This window comes from Electrophorus electricus, unplaced genomic scaffold, assembly GCF_041902795.1.
Source record: "Electrophorus electricus isolate QZ-2024a unplaced genomic scaffold, ASM4190279v1 Scaffold66, whole genome shotgun sequence".
Lineage (NCBI taxonomy): Eukaryota > Metazoa > Chordata > Actinopteri > Gymnotiformes > Gymnotidae > Electrophorus > Electrophorus electricus.
In genome coordinates, this window is record NW_027658783.1 from 480,901 (window position 1) to 500,753 (window position 19,853).

General features: G+C 48.3%; 17 non-coding genes across 17 annotated transcripts; all 17 read left to right on the plus strand.

Moving 5' to 3' along the window:
- Positions 1 to 117: 117 nt before the first annotated feature.
- LOC145656305 (U1 spliceosomal RNA) lies at positions 118 to 281 on the plus strand. The gene has a single exon (XR_014121977.1). It is a non-coding gene; the product is annotated as a U1 spliceosomal RNA (small nuclear RNA).
- Positions 282 to 1,325: 1,044 nt separating this feature from the next.
- Positions 1,326 to 1,489, plus strand: LOC145656306 (U1 spliceosomal RNA). Its single transcript, XR_014121978.1, has one exon. It is a non-coding gene; the product is annotated as a U1 spliceosomal RNA (small nuclear RNA).
- Positions 1,490 to 2,533: 1,044 nt separating this feature from the next.
- On the plus strand, positions 2,534 to 2,697 carry LOC145656307 (U1 spliceosomal RNA). The gene has a single exon (XR_014121979.1). It is a non-coding gene; the product is annotated as a U1 spliceosomal RNA (small nuclear RNA).
- Positions 2,698 to 3,741: 1,044 nt separating this feature from the next.
- LOC145656362 (U1 spliceosomal RNA) lies at positions 3,742 to 3,905 on the plus strand. Its single transcript, XR_014122034.1, has one exon. It is a non-coding gene; the product is annotated as a U1 spliceosomal RNA (small nuclear RNA).
- Positions 3,906 to 4,945: 1,040 nt separating this feature from the next.
- Positions 4,946 to 5,109, plus strand: LOC145656369 (U1 spliceosomal RNA). Its single transcript, XR_014122041.1, has one exon. It is a non-coding gene; the product is annotated as a U1 spliceosomal RNA (small nuclear RNA).
- Positions 5,110 to 6,153: 1,044 nt separating this feature from the next.
- LOC145656230 (U1 spliceosomal RNA) lies at positions 6,154 to 6,317 on the plus strand. Its single transcript, XR_014121897.1, has one exon. It is a non-coding gene; the product is annotated as a U1 spliceosomal RNA (small nuclear RNA).
- Positions 6,318 to 7,361: 1,044 nt separating this feature from the next.
- LOC145656377 (U1 spliceosomal RNA) lies at positions 7,362 to 7,525 on the plus strand. The gene has a single exon (XR_014122049.1). It is a non-coding gene; the product is annotated as a U1 spliceosomal RNA (small nuclear RNA).
- Positions 7,526 to 8,569: 1,044 nt separating this feature from the next.
- On the plus strand, positions 8,570 to 8,733 carry LOC145656324 (U1 spliceosomal RNA). The gene has a single exon (XR_014121996.1). It is a non-coding gene; the product is annotated as a U1 spliceosomal RNA (small nuclear RNA).
- A 1,044-nt stretch (positions 8,734 to 9,777) lies between these two features.
- On the plus strand, positions 9,778 to 9,941 carry LOC145656244 (U1 spliceosomal RNA). Its single transcript, XR_014121912.1, has one exon. It is a non-coding gene; the product is annotated as a U1 spliceosomal RNA (small nuclear RNA).
- A 1,041-nt stretch (positions 9,942 to 10,982) lies between these two features.
- Positions 10,983 to 11,146, plus strand: LOC145656402 (U1 spliceosomal RNA). Its single transcript, XR_014122074.1, has one exon. It is a non-coding gene; the product is annotated as a U1 spliceosomal RNA (small nuclear RNA).
- Positions 11,147 to 12,190: 1,044 nt separating this feature from the next.
- Positions 12,191 to 12,354, plus strand: LOC145656293 (U1 spliceosomal RNA). The gene has a single exon (XR_014121965.1). It is a non-coding gene; the product is annotated as a U1 spliceosomal RNA (small nuclear RNA).
- Positions 12,355 to 13,398: 1,044 nt separating this feature from the next.
- On the plus strand, positions 13,399 to 13,562 carry LOC145656246 (U1 spliceosomal RNA). The gene has a single exon (XR_014121914.1). It is a non-coding gene; the product is annotated as a U1 spliceosomal RNA (small nuclear RNA).
- Positions 13,563 to 14,603: 1,041 nt separating this feature from the next.
- LOC145656413 (U1 spliceosomal RNA) lies at positions 14,604 to 14,767 on the plus strand. Its single transcript, XR_014122085.1, has one exon. It is a non-coding gene; the product is annotated as a U1 spliceosomal RNA (small nuclear RNA).
- A 1,044-nt stretch (positions 14,768 to 15,811) lies between these two features.
- Positions 15,812 to 15,975, plus strand: LOC145656423 (U1 spliceosomal RNA). The gene has a single exon (XR_014122095.1). It is a non-coding gene; the product is annotated as a U1 spliceosomal RNA (small nuclear RNA).
- A 1,044-nt stretch (positions 15,976 to 17,019) lies between these two features.
- LOC145656308 (U1 spliceosomal RNA) lies at positions 17,020 to 17,183 on the plus strand. The gene has a single exon (XR_014121980.1). It is a non-coding gene; the product is annotated as a U1 spliceosomal RNA (small nuclear RNA).
- Positions 17,184 to 18,227: 1,044 nt separating this feature from the next.
- On the plus strand, positions 18,228 to 18,391 carry LOC145656309 (U1 spliceosomal RNA). The gene has a single exon (XR_014121981.1). It is a non-coding gene; the product is annotated as a U1 spliceosomal RNA (small nuclear RNA).
- Positions 18,392 to 19,435: 1,044 nt separating this feature from the next.
- On the plus strand, positions 19,436 to 19,599 carry LOC145656364 (U1 spliceosomal RNA). The gene has a single exon (XR_014122036.1). It is a non-coding gene; the product is annotated as a U1 spliceosomal RNA (small nuclear RNA).
- Positions 19,600 to 19,853: the final 254 nt, after the last annotated feature.

The window sequence follows — 19,853 nt, forward strand, 5'->3', positions numbered from 1 at the left end:
TAACTCTCCCTTCCTTCCTGCTTGTCATGGTCTACCCCGCCCCCTGCTCTTTATCCTTATCCTTTTCCTGTGTTCTGCAGTGGGGAGAGGGTCCCTCTACATCTGCTTTCCCAAAGCATACTTACCTGGCAGGGGTGAGACCATGATCAGGAAGGTGGTTCGCCCAAGTCGAGGCTCAGTCATTGCACTTGGGCTGTGCTGACCCTTGCGAATTCCCCAAATGCGGGAATCTCGACTGCATAATTTCTGGTAGTGGGGGACTGCGTTCGCGCTCTCCCCTGAGGTGCTTTGTTGAAAGAGAGGTACGCATAAAAGGATGGTGGCTTGAGCAGTTTCTCTGTTGCAGAGAAACAACTGCATAGTTCAGTAATACCTTTGTCTGGACGGTGGCGGCGGTGGTACAGCGCGACGTCTCGTTTTGTTTGGCTGGGTGTCGCGGACGTCCGCGGCGAACGACAAAGTGGCTGGCACCTCATCAACTGGTAGCTTTTGAGGAATGAGTCCTACTTTGTGACCAGTGTGCTTATAATCATTCATTGAAAAAAAGTGCTGTGATTTGTACTGACGCATTTTGATGTAGCATGTAAGAGCTCCGTTAGCGACACCCTCTTTTGACACGTTGTTTTTGATTTGTTACCAAATTCTAAATTCTGTCCCTAAACCTAGCTCAGAGGAAAAAGCCTTCAAGCAACTGCCAATTGGAGAGTGTGTTTTAATTCCACAAATGAGGTGCTTGTCTTGTTTTGGATTGCCTTTCGTTATGGGTTTGGACCAGAGGTTTAAAGCTAGGGTTAGGGTTAGGGTTTGATGTAAAAATGATCAAGGTTTTTTTGCCAGAGAGGGGCAGACTGTTTTTCCACCATGAGTGGGTGTCGTTGCCTTCCTGGAAAAGACATAAAACTGTAGAATACTGCTAAAGCACTGCGCACCCACTGTGATTTTCCACAGGGAACTAATGGACATTGCACTGGGCAAACAGACCGGTTTCCATTTGTTGTTTAAATACAGAAATCGTGAAAAATTCACGTAGGCTCTCTCCACACGTAGGTATCGGTCCGTGATCGGGTGAACGATGCTTGCCGGTAGTGGATCAATTCATATCCAGTGGGGATGGTAGAGGGTGCTACACATAGGGATTTTTGACCAGAATTTCCTTCAGCCCCTTCCCTTACCTTTGATCAAGTCCATTGCCCTGCAATCCCGCCCCCTAACTCTCCCTTCCTTCCTGCTTGTCATGGTCTACCCCGCCCCCTGCTCTTTATCCTTATCCTTTTCCTGTGTTCTGCAGTGGGGAGAGGGTCCCTCTACATCTGCTTTCCCAAAGCATACTTACCTGGCAGGGGTGAGACCATGATCAGGAAGGTGGTTCGCCCAAGTCGAGGCTCAGTCATTGCACTTGGGCTGTGCTGACCCTTGCGAATTCCCCAAATGCGGGAATCTCGACTGCATAATTTCTGGTAGTGGGGGACTGCGTTCGCGCTCTCCCCTGAGGTGCTTTGTTGAAAGAGAGGTACGCATAAAAGGACGGTGGCTTGAGCAGTTTCTCTGTTGCAGAGAAACAACTGCATAGTTCAGTAATGCCTTTGTCTGGACGGTGGCGGCGGTGGTACAGCGCGACGTCTCGTTTTGTTTGGCTGGGTGTCGCGGACGTCCGCGGCGAACGACAAAGTGGCTGGCACCTCATCAACTGGTAGCTTTGGAGGAATGAGTCCTACTTTGTGACCAGTGTGCTTATAATCATTCATTGAAAAAAAGTGCTGTGATTTGTACTGACGCATTTTGATGTAGCATGTAAGAGCTCCGTTAGCGACACCCTCTTTTGACACGTTGTTTTTGATTTGTTACCAAATTCTAATTTCTGTCCCTAAACCTAGCTCAGAGGAAAAAGCCTTCAAGCAACTGCAAATTGGAGAGTGTGTTTTAATTCCACAAATGAGGTGCTTGTCTTGTTTTGGATTGCCTTTCGTTATGGGTTTGGACCAGAGATTTAAAGCTAGGGTTAGGTTTAGGGTTTGATGTAAAAATGATCAAGGTTTTTTTGCCAGAGAGGGGCAGACTGTTTTTCCACCATGAGTGGGTGTCGTTGCCTTCCTAGAAAAGACATAAAACTGTAGAATACTGCTAAAGCACTGCGCACCCACTGTGATTTTCCACAGGGAACTAATGGACATCGCACTGGGCAAACAGACCGGTTTCCATTTGTTGTTTAAATACAGATATCGTGAAAAATTCACGTAGGCTCTCTCCACACGTAGGTATCGGTCCGTGATCGGGTGAACGATGCTTGCCGGTAGTGGATCAATTCATATCCAGTGGGGATGGTAGAGGGTGCTACACATAGGGATTTTTGACCAGAATTTCCTTCAGCCCCTTCCCTTACCTTTGATCAAGTCCATTGCCCTGCAATCCCGCCCCCTAACTCTCCCTTCCTTCCTGCTTGTCATGGTCTACCCCGCCCCCTGATCTTTATCCTTATCCTTTTCCTGTGTTCTGCAGTGGGGAGAGGGTCCCTCTACATCTGCTTTCCCAAAGCATACTTACCTGGCAGGGGTGAGACCATGATCAGGAAGGTGGTTCGCCCAAGTCGAGGCTCAGTCATTGCACTTGGGCTGTGCTGACCCTTGCGAATTCCCCAAATGCGGGAATCTCGACTGCATAATTTCTGGTAGTGGGGGACTGCGTTCGCGCTCTCCCCTGAGGTGTTTTGTTGAAAGAGAGGTACGCATAAAAGGACGGTGGCTTGAGCAGTTTCTCTGTTGCAGAGAAACAACTGCATAGTTCAGTAATGCCTTTGTCTGGACGGTGGCGGCGGTGGTACAGCGCGACGTCTCGTTTTGTTTGGCTGGGTGTCGCGGACGTCCGCGGCGAACGACAAAGTGGCTGGCACCTCATCAACTGGTAGCTTTGGAGGAATGAGTCCTACTTTGTGACCAGTGTGCTTATAATCATTCATTGAAAAAAAGTGCTGTGATTTGTACTGACGCATTTTGATGTAGCATGTAAGAGCTCCGTTAGCGACACCCTCTTTTGACACGTTGTTTTTGATTTGTTACCAAATTCTAATTTCTGTCCCTAAACCTAGCTCAGAGGAAAAAGCCTTCAAGCAACTGCCAATTGGAGAGTGTGTTTTAATTCCACAAATGAGGTGCTTGTCTTGTTTTGGATTGCCTTTCGTTATGGGTTTGGACCAGAGGTTTAAAGCTAGGGTTAGGTTTAGGGTTTGATGTAAAAATGATCAAGGTTTTTTTGCCAGAGAGGGGCAGACTGTTTTTCCACCATGAGTGGGTGTCGTTGCCTTCCTAGAAAAGACATAAAACTGTAGAATACTGCTAAAGCACTGCGCACCCACTGTGATTTTCCACAGGGAACTAATGGACATCGCACTGGGCAAACAGACCGGTTTCCATTTGTTGTTTAAATACAGATATCGTGAAAAATTCACGTAGGCTCTCTCCACACGTAGGTATCGGTCCGTGATCGGGTGAACGATGCTTGCCGGTAGTGGATCAATTCATATCCAGTGGGGATGGTAGAGGGTGCTACACATAGGGATTTTTGACCAGAATTTCCTTCAGCCCCTTCCCTTACCTTTGATCAAGTCCATTGCCCTGCAATCCCGCCCCCTAACTCTCCCTTCCTTCCTGCTTGTCATGGTCTACCCCGCCCCCTGATCTTTATCCTTATCCTTTTCCTGTGTTCTGCAGTGGGGAGAGGGTCCCTCTACATCTGCTTTCCCAAAGCATACTTACCTGGCAGGGGTGAGACTATGATCAGGAAGGTGGTTCGCCCAAAGCGAGGCTCAGTCATTGCACTTGGGCTGTGCTGACCCTTGCGAATTCCCCAAATGCGGGAATCTCGACTGCATAATTTCTGGTAGTGGGGGACTGCGTTCGCGCTCTCCCCTGAGGTGCTTTGTTGAAAGAGAGGTACGCATAAAAGGACGGTGGCTTGAGCAGTTTCTCTGTTGCAAACAACTGCATAGTTCAGTAATACCTTTGTCTGGACGGTGGCGGCGGTGGCACAGCGCGACGTCTCGTTTTGTTTGGCTGGGTGTCGCGGACGTCCGCGGCGAACGACAAAGTGGCTGGCACCTCATCAACTGGTAGCTTTGGAGGAATGAGTCCTACTTTGTGACCAGTGTGCTTATAATCATTCATTGAAAAAAAGTGCTGTGATTTGTACTGACGCATTTTGATGTAGCATGTAAGAGCTCCGTTAGCGACACCCTCTTTTGACACGTTGTTTTTGATTTGTTACCAAATTCTAAATTCTGTCCCTAAACCTAGCTCAGAGGAAAAAGCCTTCAAGCAACTGCCAATTGGAGAGTGTGTTTTAATTCCACAAATGAGGTGCTTGTCTTGTTTTGGATTGCCTTTCGTTATGGGTTTGGACCAGAGGTTTAAAGCTAGGGTTAGGGTTAGGGTTTGATGTAAAAATGATCAAGGTTTTTTTGCCAGAGAGGGGCAGACTGTTTTTCCACCATGAGTGGGTGTCGTTACCTTCCTGGAAAAGACATAAAACTGTAGAATACTGCTAAAGCACTGCGCACCCACTGTGATTTTCCACAGGGAACTAATGGACATCGCACTGGGCAAACAGACCGGTTTCCATTTGTTGTTTAAATACAGAAATCGTGAAAAATTCACGTAGGCTCTCTCCACACGTAGGTATCGGTCCGTGATCGGGTGAACGATGCTTGCCGGTAGTGGATCAATTCATATCCAGTGGGGATGGTAGAGGGTGCTACACATAGGGATTTTTGACCAGAATTTCCTTCAGCCCCTTCCCTTACCTTTGATCAAGTCCGTTGCCCTGCAATCCCGCCCCCTAACTCTCCCTTCCTTCCTGCTTGTCATGGTCTACCCCGCCCCCTGATCTTTATCCTTATCCTTTTCCTGTGTTCTGCAGTGGGGAGAGGGTCCCTCTACATCTGCTTTCCCAAAGCATACTTACCTGGCAGGGGTGAGACCATGATCATGAAGGTGGTTCGCCCAAGACGAGGCTCAGTCATTACACTTGGGCTGTGCTGACCCTTGCGAATTCCCCAAATGCGGGAATCTCGACTGCATAATTTCTGGTAGTGGGGGACTGCGTTCGCGCTCTCCCCTGAGGTGCTTTGTTGAAAGAGAGGTACGCATAAAAGGACGGTGGCTTGAGCAGTTTCTCTGTTGCAGAGAAACAACTGCATAGTTCAGTAATGCCTTTGTCTGGACGGTGGCGGCGGTGGCACAGCGCGACGTCTCGTTTTGTTTGGCTGGGTGTCGCGGACATCCGCGGCGAACGACAAAGTGGCTGGCACCTCATCAACTGGTAGCTTTGGAGGAATGAGTCCTACTTTGTGACCAGTGTGCTTATAATCATTCATTGAAAAAAAGTGCTGTGATTTGTACTGACGCATTTTGATGTAGCATGTAAGATCTCCGTTAGCGACACCCTCTTTTGACACGTTGTTTTTGATTTGTTACCAAATTCTAAATTCTGTCCCTAAACCTAGCTCAGAGGAAAAAGCCTTCAAGCAACTGCCAATTGGAGAGTGTGTTTTAATTCCACAAATGAGGTGCTTGTCTTGTTTTGGATTGCCTTTCGTTATGGGTTTGGACCAGAGGTTTAAAGCTAGGGTTAGGGTTAGGGTTTGATGTAAAAATGATCAAGGTTTTTTTGCCAGAGAGGGGCAGACTGTTTTTCCACCATGAGTGGGTGTCGTTGCCTTCCTGGAAAAGACATAAAACTGGAGAATACTGCTAAAGCACTGCGCACCCACTGTGATTTTCCACAGGGAACTAATGGACATCGCACTGGGCAAACAGACCGGTTTCCATTTGTTGTTTAAATACAGAAATCGTGAAAAATTCACGTAGGCTCTCTCCACACGTAGGTATCGGTCCGTGATCGGGTGAACGATGCTTGCCGGTAGTGGATCAATTCATATCCAGTGGGGATGGTAGAGGGTGCTACACATAGGGATTTTTGACCAGAATTTCCTTCAGCCCCTTCCCTTACCTTTGATCAAGTCCGTTGCCCTGCAATCCCGCCCCCTAACTCTCCCTTCCTTCCTGCTTGTCATGGTCTACCCCGCCCCCTGATCTTTATCCTTATCCTTTTCCTGTGTTCTGCAGTGGGGAGAGGGTCCCTCTACATCTGCTTTCCCAAAGCATACTTACCTGGCAGGGGTGAGACCATGATCAGGAAGGTGGTTCGCCCAAGGCGAGGCTCAGTCATTGCACTTGGGCTGTGCTGACCCTTGCGAATTCCCCAAATGAGGGAATCTCGACTGCATAATTTCTGGTAGTGGGGGACTGCGTTCGCGCTCTCCCCTGAGGTGCTTTGTTGAAAGAGAGGTACGCATAAAAGGACGGTGGCTTGAGCAGTTTCTCTGTTGCAGAGAAACAACTGCATAGTTCAGTAATGCCTTTGTCTGGACGGTGGCGGCGGTGGCACAGCGCGACGTTTTGTTTTGTTTGGCTGGGTGTCGCGGACGTCTGCGGCGAACGACAAAGTGGCTGGCACCTCATCAACTGGTAGCTTTTGAGGAATGAGTCCTACTTTGTGACCAGTGTGCTTATAATCATTCATTGAAAAAAAGTGCTGTGATTTGTACTGACGCATTTTGATGTAGCATGTAAGAGCTCCGTTAGCGACACCCTCTTTTGACACGTTGTTTTTGATTTGTTACCAAATTCTAAATTCTGTCCCTAAACCTAGCTCAGAGGAAAAAGCCTTCAAGCAACTGCCAATTGGAGAGTGTGTTTTAATTCCACAAATGAGGTGCTTGTCTTGTTTTGGATTGCCTTTCGTTATGGGTTTGGACCAGAGGTTTAAAGCTAGGGTTAGGGTTAGGGTTTGATGTAAAAATGATCAAGGTTTTTTTGCCAGAGAGGGGCAGACTGTTTTTCCACCATGAGTGGGTGTCGTTGCCTTCCTGGAAAAGACATAAAACTGTAGAATACTGCTAAAGCACTGCGCACCCACTGTGATTTTCCACAGGGAACTAATGGACATCGCACTGGGCAAACAGACCGGTTTCCATTTGTTGTTTAAATACAGAAATCGTGAAAAATTCAAGTAGGCTCTCTCCACACGTAGGTATCGGTCCGTGATCGGGTGAACGATACTTGCCGGTAGTGGATCAATTCATATCCAGTGGGGATGGTAGAGGGTGCTACACATAGGGATTTTTGACCAGAATTTCCTTCAGCCCCTTCCCTTACCTTTGATCAAGTCCGTTGCCCTGCAATCCCGCCCCCTAACTCTCCCTTCCTTCCTGCTTGTCATGGTCTACCCCGCCCCCTGATCTTTATCCTTATCCTTTTCCTGTGTTCTGCAGTGGGGAGAGGGTCCCTCTACATCTGCTTTCCTAAAGCATACTTACCTGGCAGGGGTGAGACCAGGATCAGGAAGGTGGTTCGCCCAAGGCGAGGCTCAGTCATTGCACTTGGGCTGTGCTGACCCTTGCGAATTCCCCAAATGAGGGAATCTCGACTGCATAATTTCTGGTACTGGGGGACTGCGTTCGCGCTCTCCCCTGAGGTGCTTTGTTGAAAGAGAGGTACGCATAAAAGGACGGTGGCTTGAGCAGTTTCTCTGTTGCAGAGAAACAACTACATAGTTCAGTAATGCCTTTGTCTGGACGGTGGCGGCGGTGGCACAGCGCGACGTCTCGTTTTGTTTGGCTGGGTGTCGCGGATGTCCGCGGCGAACGACAAAGTGGCTGGCACCTCATCAACTGGTAGCTTTTGAGGAATGAGTCCTACTTTGTGACCAGTGTGCTTATAATCATTCATTGAAAAAAAGTGCTGTGATTTGTACTGACGCATTTTGATGTAGCATGTAAGAGCTCCGTTAGCGACACCCTCTTTTGACACGTTGTTTTTGATTTGTTACCAAATTCTAAATTCTGTCCCTAAACCTAGCTCAGAGGAAAAAGCCTTCAAGCAACTGCCAATTGGAGAGTGTGTTTTAATTCCACAAATGAGGTGCTTGTCTTGTTTTGGATTGCCTTTCGTTATGGGTTTGGACCAGAGGTTTAAAGCTAGGGTTAGGGTTAGGGTTTGATGTAAAAATGATCAAGGTTTTTTTGCCAGAGAGGGGCAGACTGTTTTTCCACCATGAGTGGGTGTCGTTGCCTTCCTGGAAAAGACATAAAACTGTAGAATACTGCTAAAGCACTGCGCACCCACTGTGATTTTCCACAGGGAACTAATGGACCTCGCACTGGGCAAACAGACCGGTTTCCATTTGTTGTTTAAATACAGAAATCGTGAAAAATTCACGTAGGCTCTCTCCACACGTAGGTATCGGTCCGTGATCGGGTGAACGATGCTTGCCGGTAGTGGATCAATTCATATCCAGTGGGGATGGTAGAGGGTGCTACACATAGGGATTTTTGACCAGAATTTCCTTCAGCCCCTTCCCTTACCTTTGATCAAGTCCATTGCCCTGCAATCCCGCCCCCTAACTCTCCCTTCCTTCCTGCTTGTCATGGTCTACCCCGCCCCCTGCTCTTTATCCTTATCCTTTTCCTGTGTTCTGCAGTGGGGAGAGGGTCCCTCTACATCTGCTTTCCCAAAGCATACTTACCTGGCAGGGGTGAGACCATGATCAGGAAGGTGGTTCGCCCAAGGCGAGGCTCAGTCATTGCACTTGGGCTGTGCTGACCCTTGCGAATTCCCCAAATGAGGGAATCTCGACGGCATAATTTCTGGTAGTGGGGGAGTGCGTTCGCGCTCTCCCCTGAGGTGCTTTGTTGAAAGAGAGGTACGCATAAAAGGACGGTGGCTTGAGCAGTTTCTCTGTTGCAGAGAAACAACTGCATAGTTCAGTAATACCTTTGTCTGGACGGTGGCGGCGGTGGTACAGCGCGACGTCTCGTTTTGTTTGGCTGGGTGTCGCGGACGTCCGCGGCGAACGACAAAGTGGCTGGCACCTCATCAACTGGTAGCTTTTGAGGAATGAGTCCTACTTTGTGACCAGTGTGCTTATAATCATTCATTGAAAAAAAGTGCTGTGATTTGTGCTGACGCATTTTGATGTAGCATGTAAGAGCTCCGTTAGCGACACCCTCTTTTGACACGTTGTTTTTGATTTGTTACCAAATTCTAAATTCTGTCCCTAAACCTAGCTCAGAGGAAAAAGCCTTCAAGCAACTGCCAATTGGAGAGTGTGTTTTAATTCCACAAATGAGGTGCTTGTCTTGTTTTGGATTGCCTTTCGTTATGGGTTTGGACCAGAGGTTTAAAGCTAGGGTTAGGGTTAGGGTTTGATGTAAAAATGATCAAGGTTTTTTTGCCAGAGAGGGGCAGACTGTTTTTCCACCATGAGTGGGTGTCGTTGCCTTCCTGGAAAAGACATAAAACTGTAGAATACTGCTAAAGCACTGCGCACCCACTGTGATTTTCCACAGGGAACTAATGGACATCGCACTGGGCAAACAGACCGGTTTCCATTTGTTGTTTAAATACAGAAATCGTGAAAAATTCACGTAGGCTCTCTCCACACGTAGGTATCGGTCCGTGATCGGGTGAACGATGCTTGCCGGTAGTGGATCAATTCATATCCAGTGGGGATAGTAGAGGGTGCTACACATAGGGATTTTTGACCAGAATTTCCTTCAGCCCCTTCCCTTACCTTTGATCAAGTCCATTGCCCTGCAATCCCGCCCCCTAACTCTCCCTTCCTTCCTGCTTGTCATGGTCTACCCCGCCCCCTGATCTTTATCCTTATCCTTTTCCTGTGTTCTGCAGTGGGGAGAGGGTCCCTCTACATCTGCTTTCCCAAAGCATACTTACCTGGCAGGGGTGAGATCATGATCAGGAAGGTGGTTCGCCCAAGGCGAGGCTCAGTCATTGCACTTGGGCTGTGCTGACCCTTGCGAATTCCCCAAATGCGGGAATCTCGACTGCATAATTTCTGGTAGTGGGGGACTGCGTTCGCGCTCTCCCCTGAGGTGCTTTGTTGAAAGAGAGGTACGCATAAAAGGACGGTGGCTTGAGCAGTTTCTCTGTTGCAGAGAAACAACTGCATAGTTCAGTAATGCCTTTGTCTGGACGGTCGCGCTGTGCCACCGCCGCGTCTCGTTTTGTTTGGCTGGGTGTCGCGGACGTCCGCGGCGAACGACAAAGTGGCTGGCACCTCATCAACTGGTAGCTTTTGAGGAATGAGTCCTACTTTGTGACCAGTGTGCTTATAATCATTCATTGAAAAAAAGTGCTGTGATTTGTACTGACGCATTTTGATGTAGCATGTAAGAGCTCCGTTAGCGACACCCTCTTTTGACACGTTGTTTTTGATTTGTTACCAAATTCTAAATTCTGTCCCTAAACCTAGCTCAGAGGAAAAAGCCTTCAAGCAACTGCCAATTGGAGAGTGTGTTTTAATTCCACAAATGAGGTGCTTGTCTTGTTTTGGATTGCCTTTCGTTATGGGTTTGGACCAGAGGTTTAAAGCTAGGGTTAGGGTTAGGGTTTGATGTAAAAATGATCAAGGTTTTTTTGCCAGAGAGGGGCAGACTGTTTTTCCACCATGAGTGGGTGTCGTTGCCTTCCTGGAAAAGACATAAAACTGTAGAATACTGCTAAAGCACTGCGCACCCACTGTGATTTTCCACAGGGAACTAATGGACATCGCACTGGGCAAACAGACCGGTTTCCATTTGTTGTTTAAATACAGAAATCGTGAAAAATTCACGTAGGCTCTCTCCACACGTAGATATCGGTCCGTGATCGGGTGAACGATGCTTGCCGGTAGTGGATCAATTCATATCCAGTGGGGATGGTAGAGGGTGCTACACATAGGGATTTTTGACCAGAATTTCCTTCAGCCCCTTCCCTTACCTTTGATCAAGTCCGTTGCCCTGCAATCCCGCCCCCTAACTCTCCCTTCCTTCCTGCTTGTCATGGTCTACCCCGCCCCCTGATCTTTATCCTTATCCTTTTCCTGTGTTCTGCAGTGGGGAGAGGGTCCCTCTACATCTGCTTTCCCAAAGCATACTTACCTGGCAGGGGTGAGACCACGATCAGGAAGGTGGTTCGCCCAAGGCGAGGCTCAGTCATTGCACTTGGGCTGTGCTGACCCTTGCGAATTCCCCAAATGCGGGAATCTCGACTGCATAATTTCTGGTAGTGGGGGACTGCGTTCGCGCTCTCCCCTGAGGTGCTTTGTTGAAAGAGAGGTACGCATAAAAGGACGGTGGCTTGAGCAGTTTCTCTGTTGCAGAGAAACAACTGCATAGTTCAGTAATACCTTTGTCTGGACGGTGGCGGCGGTGGTACAGCGCGACGTCTCGTTTTGTTTGGCTGGGTGTCGCGGACGTCCGCGGCGAACGACAAAGTGGCTGGCACCTCATCAACTGGTAGCTTTTGAGGAATGAGTCCTACTTTGTGACCAGTGTGCTTATAATCATTCATTGAAAAAAAGTGCTGTGATTTGTACTGACGCATTTTGATGTAGCATGTAAGAGCTCCGTTAGCGACACCCTCTTTTGACACGTTGTTTTTGATTTGTTACCAAATTCTAAATTCTGTCCCTAAACCTAGCTCAGAGGAAAAAGCCTTCAAGCAACTGCCAATTGGAGAGTGTGTTTTAATTCCACAAATGAGGTGCTTGTCTTGTTTTGGATTGCCTTTCGTTATGGGTTTGGACCAGAGGTTTAAAGCTAGGGTTAGGGTTAGGGTTTGATGTAAAAATGATCAAGGTTTTTTTGCCAGAGAGGGGCAGACTGTTTTTCCACCATGAGTGGGTGTCGTTGCCTTCCTGGAAAAGACATAAAACTGTAGAATACTGCTAAAGCACTGCGCACCCACTGTGATTTTCCACAGGGAACTAATGGACATTGCACTGGGCAAACAGACCGGTTTCCATTTGTTGTTTAAATACAGAAATCGTGAAAAATTCACGTAGGCTCTCTCCACACGTAGGTATCGGTCCGTGATCGGGTGAACGATGCTTGCCGGTAGTGGATCAATTCATATCCAGTGGGGATGGTAGAGGGTGCTACACATAGGGATTTTTGACCAGAATTTCCTTCAGCCCCTTCCCTTACCTTTGATCAAGTCCATTGCCCTGCAATCCCGCCCCCTAACTCTCCCTTCCTTCCTGCTTGTCATGGTCTACCCCGCCCCCTGCTCTTTATCCTTATCCTTTTCCTGTGTTCTGCAGTGGGGAGAGGGTCCCTCTACATCTGCTTTCCCAAAGCATACTTACCTGGCAGGGGTGAGACCATGATCAGGAAGGTGGTTCGCCCAAGGCGAGGCTCAGTCATTGCACTTGGGCTGTGCTGACCCTTGCGAATTCCCCAAATGAGGGAATCTCGACGGCATAATTTCTGGTAGTGGGGGACTGCGTTCGCGCTCTCCCCTGAGGTGCTTTGTTGAAAGAGAGGTACGCATAAAAGGACGGTGGCTTGAGCAGTTTCTCTGTTGCAGAGAAACAACTGCATAGTTCAGTAATACCTTTGTCTGGACGGTGGCGGCGGTGGTACAGCGCGACGTCTCGTTTTGTTTGGCTGGGTGTCGCGGACGTCCGCGGCGAACGACAAAGTGGCTGGCACCTCATCAACTGGTAGCTTTTGAGGAATGAGTCCTACTTTGTGACCAGTGTGCTTATAATCATTCATTGAAAAAAAGTGCTGTGATTTGTGCTGACGCATTTTGATGTAGCATGTAAGAGCTCCGTTAGCGACACCCTCTTTTGACACGTTGTTTTTGATTTGTTACCAAATTCTAAATTCTGTCCCTAAACCTAGCTCAGAGGAAAAAGCCTTCAAGCAACTGCCAATTGGAGAGTGTGTTTTAATTCCACAAATGAGGTGCTTGTCTTGTTTTGGATTGCCTTTCGTTATGGGTTTGGACCAGAGGTTTAAAGCTAGGGTTAGGGTTAGGGTTTGATGTAAAAATGATCAAGGTTTTTTTGCCAGAGAGGGGCAGACTGTTTTTCCACCATGAGTGGGTGTCGTTGCCTTCCTGGAAAAGACATAAAACTGTAGAATACTGCTAAAGCACTGCGCACCCACTGTGATTTTCCACAGGGAACTAATGGACATCGCACTGGGCAAACAGACCGGTTTCCATTTGTTGTTTAAATACAGAAATCGTGAAAAATTCACGTAGGCTCTCTCCACACGTAGGTATCGGTCCGTGATCGGGTGAACGATGCTTGCCGGTAGTGGATCAATTCATATCCAGTGGGGATAGTAGAGGGTGCTACACATAGGGATTTTTGACCAGAATTTCCTTCAGCCCCTTCCCTTACCTTTGATCAAGTCCATTGCCCTGCAATCCCGCCCCCTAACTCTCCCTTCCTTCCTGCTTGTCATGGTCTACCCCGCCCCCTGATCTTTATCCTTATCCTTTTCCTGTGTTCTGCAGTGGGGAGAGGGTCCCTCTACATCTGCTTTCCCAAAGCATACTTACCTGGCAGGGGTGAGATCATGATCAGGAAGGTGGTTCGCCCAAGGCGAGGCTCAGTCATTGCACTTGGGCTGTGCTGACCCTTGCGAATTCCCCAAATGCGGGAATCTCGACTGCATAATTTCTGGTAGTGGGGGACTGCGTTCGCGCTCTCCCCTGAGGTGCTTTGTTGAAAGAGAGGTACGCATAAAAGGACGGTGGCTTGAGCAGTTTCTCTGTTGCAGAGAAACAACTGCATAGTTCAGTAATGCCTTTGTCTGGACGGTCGCGCTGTGCCACCGCCGCGTCTCGTTTTGTTTGGCTGGGTGTCGCGGACGTCCGCGGCGAACGACAAAGTGGCTGGCACCTCATCAACTGGTAGCTTTTGAGGAATGAGTCCTACTTTGTGACCAGTGTGCTTATAATCATTCATTGAAAAAAAGTGCTGTGATTTGTACTGACGCATTTTGATGTAGCATGTAAGAGCTCCGTTAGCGACACCCTCTTTTGACACGTTGTTTTTGATTTGTTACCAAATTCTAAATTCTGTCCCTAAACCTAGCTCAGAGGAAAAAGCCTTCAAGCAACTGCCAATTGGAGAGTGTGTTTTAATTCCACAAATGAGGTGCTTGTCTTGTTTTGGATTGCCTTTCGTTATGGGTTTGGACCAGAGGTTTAAAGCTAGGGTTAGGGTTAGGGTTTGATGTAAAAATGATCAAGGTTTTTTTGCCAGAGAGGGGCAGACTGTTTTTCCACCATGAGTGGGTGTCGTTGCCTTCCTGGAAAAGACATAAAACTGTAGAATACTGCTAAAGCACTGCGCACCCACTGTGATTTTCCACAGGGAACTAATGGACATCGCACTGGGCAAACAGACCGGTTTCCATTTGTTGTTTAAATACAGAAATCGTGAAAAATTCACGTAGGCTCTCTCCACACGTAGATATCGGTCCGTGATCGGGTGAACGATGCTTGCCGGTAGTGGATCAATTCATATCCAGTGGGGATGGTAGAGGGTGCTACACATAGGGATTTTTGACCAGAATTTCCTTCAGCCCCTTCCCTTACCTTTGATCAAGTCCGTTGCCCTGCAATCCCGCCCCCTAACTCTCCCTTCCTTCCTGCTTGTCATGGTCTACCCCGCCCCCTGATCTTTATCCTTATCCTTTTCCTGTGTTCTGCAGTGGGGAGAGGGTCCCTCTACATCTGCTTTCCCAAAGCATACTTACCTGGCAGGGGTGAGACCACGATCAGGAAGGTGGTTCGCCCAAGGCGAGGCTCAGTCATTGCACTTGGGCTGTGCTGACCCTTGCGAATTCCCCAAATGCGGGAATCTCGACTGCATAATTTCTGGTAGTGGGGGACTGCGTTCGCGCTCTCCCCTGAGGTGCTTTGTTGAAAGAGAGGTACGCATAAAAGGACGGTGGCTTGAGCAGTTTCTCTGTTGCAGAGAAACAACTGCATAGTTCAGTAATACCTTTGTCTGGACGGTGGCGGCGGTGGTACAGCGCGACGTCTCGTTTTGTTTGGCTGGGTGTCGCGGACGTCCGCGGCGAACGACAAAGTGGCTGGCACCTCATCAACTGGTAGCTTTTGAGGAATGAGTCCTACTTTGTGACCAGTGTGCTTATAATCATTCATTGAAAAAAAGTGCTGTGATTTGTACTGACGCATTTTGATGTAGCATGTAAGAGCTCCGTTAGCGACACCCTCTTTTGACACGTTGTTTTTGATTTGTTACCAAATTCTAAATTCTGTCCCTAAACCTAGCTCAGAGGAAAAAGCCTTCAAGCAACTGCCAATTGGAGAGTGTGTTTTAATTCCACAAATGAGGTGCTTGTCTTGTTTTGGATTGCCTTTCGTTATGGGTTTGGACCAGAGGTTTAAAGCTAGGGTTAGGGTTAGGGTTTGATGTAAAAATGATCAAGGTTTTTTTGCCAGAGAGGGGCAGACTGTTTTTCCACCATGAGTGGGTGTCGTTGCCTTCCTGGAAAAGACATAAAACTGTAGAATACTGCTAAAGCACTGCGCACCCACTGTGATTTTCCACAGGGAACTAATGGACATTGCACTGGGCAAACAGACCGGTTTCCATTTGTTGTTTAAATACAGAAATCGTGAAAAATTCACGTAGGCTCTCTCCACACGTAGGTATCGGTCCGTGATCGGGTGAACGATGCTTGCCGGTAGTGGATCAATTCATATCCAGTGGGGATGGTAGAGGGTGCTACACATAGGGATTTTTGACCAGAATTTCCTTCAGCCCCTTCCCTTACCTTTGATCAAGTCCATTGCCCTGCAATCCCGCCCCCTAACTCTCCCTTCCTTCCTGCTTGTCATGGTCTACCCCGCCCCCTGCTCTTTATCCTTATCCTTTTCCTGTGTTCTGCAGTGGGGAGAGGGTCCCTCTACATCTGCTTTCCCAAAGCATACTTACCTGGCAGGGGTGAGACCACGATCAGGAAGGTGGTTCGCCCAAGGCGAGGCTCAGTCATTGCACTTGGGCTGTGCTGACCCTTGCGAATTCCCCAAATGCGGGAATCTCGACTGCATAATTTCTGGTAGTGGGGGACTGCGTTCGCGCTCTCCCCTGAGGTGCTTTGTTGAAAGAGAGGTACGCATAAAAGGACGGTGGCTTGAGCAGTTTCTCTGTTGCAGAGAAACAACTGCATAGTTCAGTAATACCTTTGTCTGGACGGTGGCGGCGGTGGTACAGCGCGACGTCTCGTTTTGTTTGGCTGGGTGTCGCGGACGTCCGCGGCGAACGACAAAGTGGCTGGCACCTCATCAACTGGTAGCTTTTGAGGAATGAGTCCTACTTTGTGACCAGTGTGCTTATAATCATTCATTGAAAAAAAGTGCTGTGATTTGTACTGACGCATTTTGATGTAGCATGTAAGAGCTCCGTTAGCGACACCCTCTTTTGACACGTTGTTTTTGATTTGTTACCAAATTCTAAATTCTGTCCCTAAACCTAGCTCAGAGGAAAAAGCCTTCAAGCAACTGCCAATTGGAGAGTGTGTTTTAATTCCACAAATGAGGTGCTTGTCTTGTTTTGGATTGCCTTTCGTTATGGGTTTGGACCAGAGGTTTAAAGCTAGGGTTAGGGTTAGGGTTTGATGTAAAAATGATCAAGGTTTTTTTGCCAGAGAGGGGCAGACTGTTTTTCCACCATGAGTGGGTGTCGTTGCCTTCCTGGAAAAGACATAAAACTGTAGAATACTGCTAAAGCACTGCGCACCCACTGTGATTTTCCACAGGGAACTAATGGACATTGCACTGGGCAAACAGACCGGTTTCCATTTGTTGTTTAAATACAGAAATCGTGAAAAATTCACGTAGGCTCTCTCCACACGTAGGTATCGGTCCGTGATCGGGTGAACGATGCTTGCCGGTAGTGGATCAATTCATATCCAGTGGGGATGGTAGAGGGTGCTACACATAGGGATTTTTGACCAGAATTTCCTTCAGCCCCTTCCCTTACCTTTGATCAAGTCCATTGCCCTGCAATCCCGCCCCCTAACTCTCCCTTCCTTCCTGCTTGTCATGGTCTACCCCGCCCCCTGCTCTTTATCCTTATCCTTTTCCTGTGTTCTGCAGTGGGGAGAGGGTCCCTCTACATCTGCTTTCCCAAAGCATACTTACCTGGCAGGGGTGAGACCATGATCAGGAAGGTGGTTCGCCCAAGTCGAGGCTCAGTCATTGCACTTGGGCTGTGCTGACCCTTGCGAATTCCCCAAATGCGGGAATCTCGACTGCATAATTTCTGGTAGTGGGGGACTGCGTTCGCGCTCTCCCCTGAGGTGCTTTGTTGAAAGAGAGGTACGCATAAAAGGACGGTGGCTTGAGCAGTTTCTCTGTTGCAGAGAAACAACTGCATAGTTCAGTAATGCCTTTGTCTGGACGGTGGCGGCGGTGGTACAGCGCGACGTCTCGTTTTGTTTGGCTGGGTGTCGCGGACGTCCGCGGCGAACGACAAAGTGGCTGGCACCTCATCAACTGGTAGCTTTGGAGGAATGAGTCCTACTTTGTGACCAGTGTGCTTATAATCATTCATTGAAAAAAAGTGCTGTGATTTGTACTGACGCATTTTGATGTAGCATGTAAGAGCTCCGTTAGCGACACCCTCTTTTGACACGTTGTTTTTGATTTGTTACCAAATTCTAATTTCTGTCCCTAAACCTAGCTCAGAGGAAAAAGCCTTCAAGCAACTGCCAATTGGAGAGTGTGTTTTAATTCCACAAATGAGGTGCTTGTCTTGTTTTGGATTGCCTTTCGTTATGGGTTTGGACCAGAGGTTTAAAGCTAGGGTTAGGTTTAGGGTTTGATGTAAAAATGATCAAGGTTTTTTTGCCAGAGAGGGGCAGACTGTTTTTCCACCATGAGTGGGTGTCGTTGCCTTCCTAGAAAAGACATAAAACTGTAGAATACTGCTAAAGCACTGCGCACCCACTGTGATTTTCCACAGGGAACTAATGGACATCGCACTGGGCAAACAGACCGGTTTCCATTTGTTGTTTAAATACAGATATCGTGAAAAATTCACGTAGGCTCTCTCCACACGTAGGTATCGGTCCGTGATCGGGTGAACGATGCTTGCCGGTAGTGGATCAATTCATATCCAGTGGGGATGGTAGAGGGTGCTACACATAGGGATTTTTGACCAGAATTTCCTTCAGCCCCTTCCCTTACCTTTGATCAAGTCCATTGCCCTGCAATCCCGCCCCCTAACTCTCCCTTCCTTCCTGCTTGTCATGGTCTACCCCGCCCCCTGATCTTTATCCTTATCCTTTTCCTGTGTTCTGCAGTGGGGAGAGGGTCCCTCTACATCTGCTTTCCCAAAGCATACTTACCTGGCAGGGGTGAGACCATGATCAGGAAGGTGGTTCGCCCAAGTCGAGGCTCAGTCATTGCACTTGGGCTGTGCTGACCCTTGCGAATTCCCCAAATGCGGGAATCTCGACTGCATAATTTCTGGTAGTGGGGGACTGCGTTCGCGCTCTCCCCTGAGGTGTTTTGTTGAAAGAGAGGTACGCATAAAAGGACGGTGGCTTGAGCAGTTTCTCTGTTGCAGAGAAACAACTGCATAGTTCAGTAATGCCTTTGTCTGGACGGTGGCGGCGGTGGTACAGCGCGACGTCTCGTTTTGTTTGGCTGGGTGTCGCGGACGTCCGCGGCGAACGACAAAGTGGCTGGCACCTCATCAACTGGTAGCTTTGGAGGAATGAGTCCTACTTTGTGACCAGTGTGCTTATAATCATTCATTGAAAAAAAGTGCTGTGATTTGTACTGACGCATTTTGATGTAGCATGTAAGAGCTCCGTTAGCGACACCCTCTTTTGACACGTTGTTTTTGATTTGTTACCAAATTCTAATTTCTGTCCCTAAACCTAGCTCAGAGGAAAAAGCCTTCAAGCAACTGCCAATTGGAGAGTGTGTTTTAATTCCACAAATGAGGTGCTTGTCTTGTTTTGGATTGCCTTTCGTTATGGGTTTGGACCAGAGGTTTAAAGCTAGGGTTAGGTTTAGGGTTTGATGTAAAAATGATCAAGGTTTTTTTGCCAGAGAGGGGCAGACTGTTTTTCCACCATGAGTGGGTGTCGTTGCCTTCCTAGAAAAGACATAAAACTGTAGAATACTGCTAAAGCACTGCGCACCCACTGTGATTTTCCACAGGGAACTAATGGACATCGCACTGGGCAAACAGACCGGTTTCCATTTGTTGTTTAAATACAGATATCGTGAAAAATTCACGTAGGCTCTCTCCACACGTAGGTATCGGTCCGTGATCGGGTGAACGATGCTTGCCGGTAGTGGATCAATTCATATCCAGTGGGGATGGTAGAGGGTGCTACACATAGGGATTTTTGACCAGAATTTCCTTCAGCCCCTTCCCTTACCTTTGATCAAGTCCATTGCCCTGCAATCCCGCCCCCTAACTCTCCCTTCCTTCCTGCTTGTCATGGTCTACCCCGCCCCCTGATCTTTATCCTTATCCTTTTCCTGTGTTCTGCAGTGGGGAGAGGGTCCCTCTACATCTGCTTTCCCAAAGCATACTTACCTGGCAGGGGTGAGACTATGATCAGGAAGGTGGTTCGCCCAAAGCGAGGCTCAGTCATTGCACTTGGGCTGTGCTGACCCTTGCGAATTCCCCAAATGCGGGAATCTCGACTGCATAATTTCTGGTAGTGGGGGACTGCGTTCGCGCTCTCCCCTGAGGTACTTTGTTGAAAGAGAGGTACGCATAAAAGGACGGTGGCTTGAGCAGTTTCTCTGTTGCAAACAACTGCATAGTTCAGTAATACCTTTGTCTGGACGGTGGCGGCGGTGGCACAGCGCGACGTCTCGTTTTGTTTGGCTGGGTGTCGCGGACGTCCGCGGCGAACGACAAAGTGGCTGGCACCTCATCAACTGGTAGCTTTGGAGGAATGAGTCCTACTTTGTGACCAGTGTGCTTATAATCATTCATTG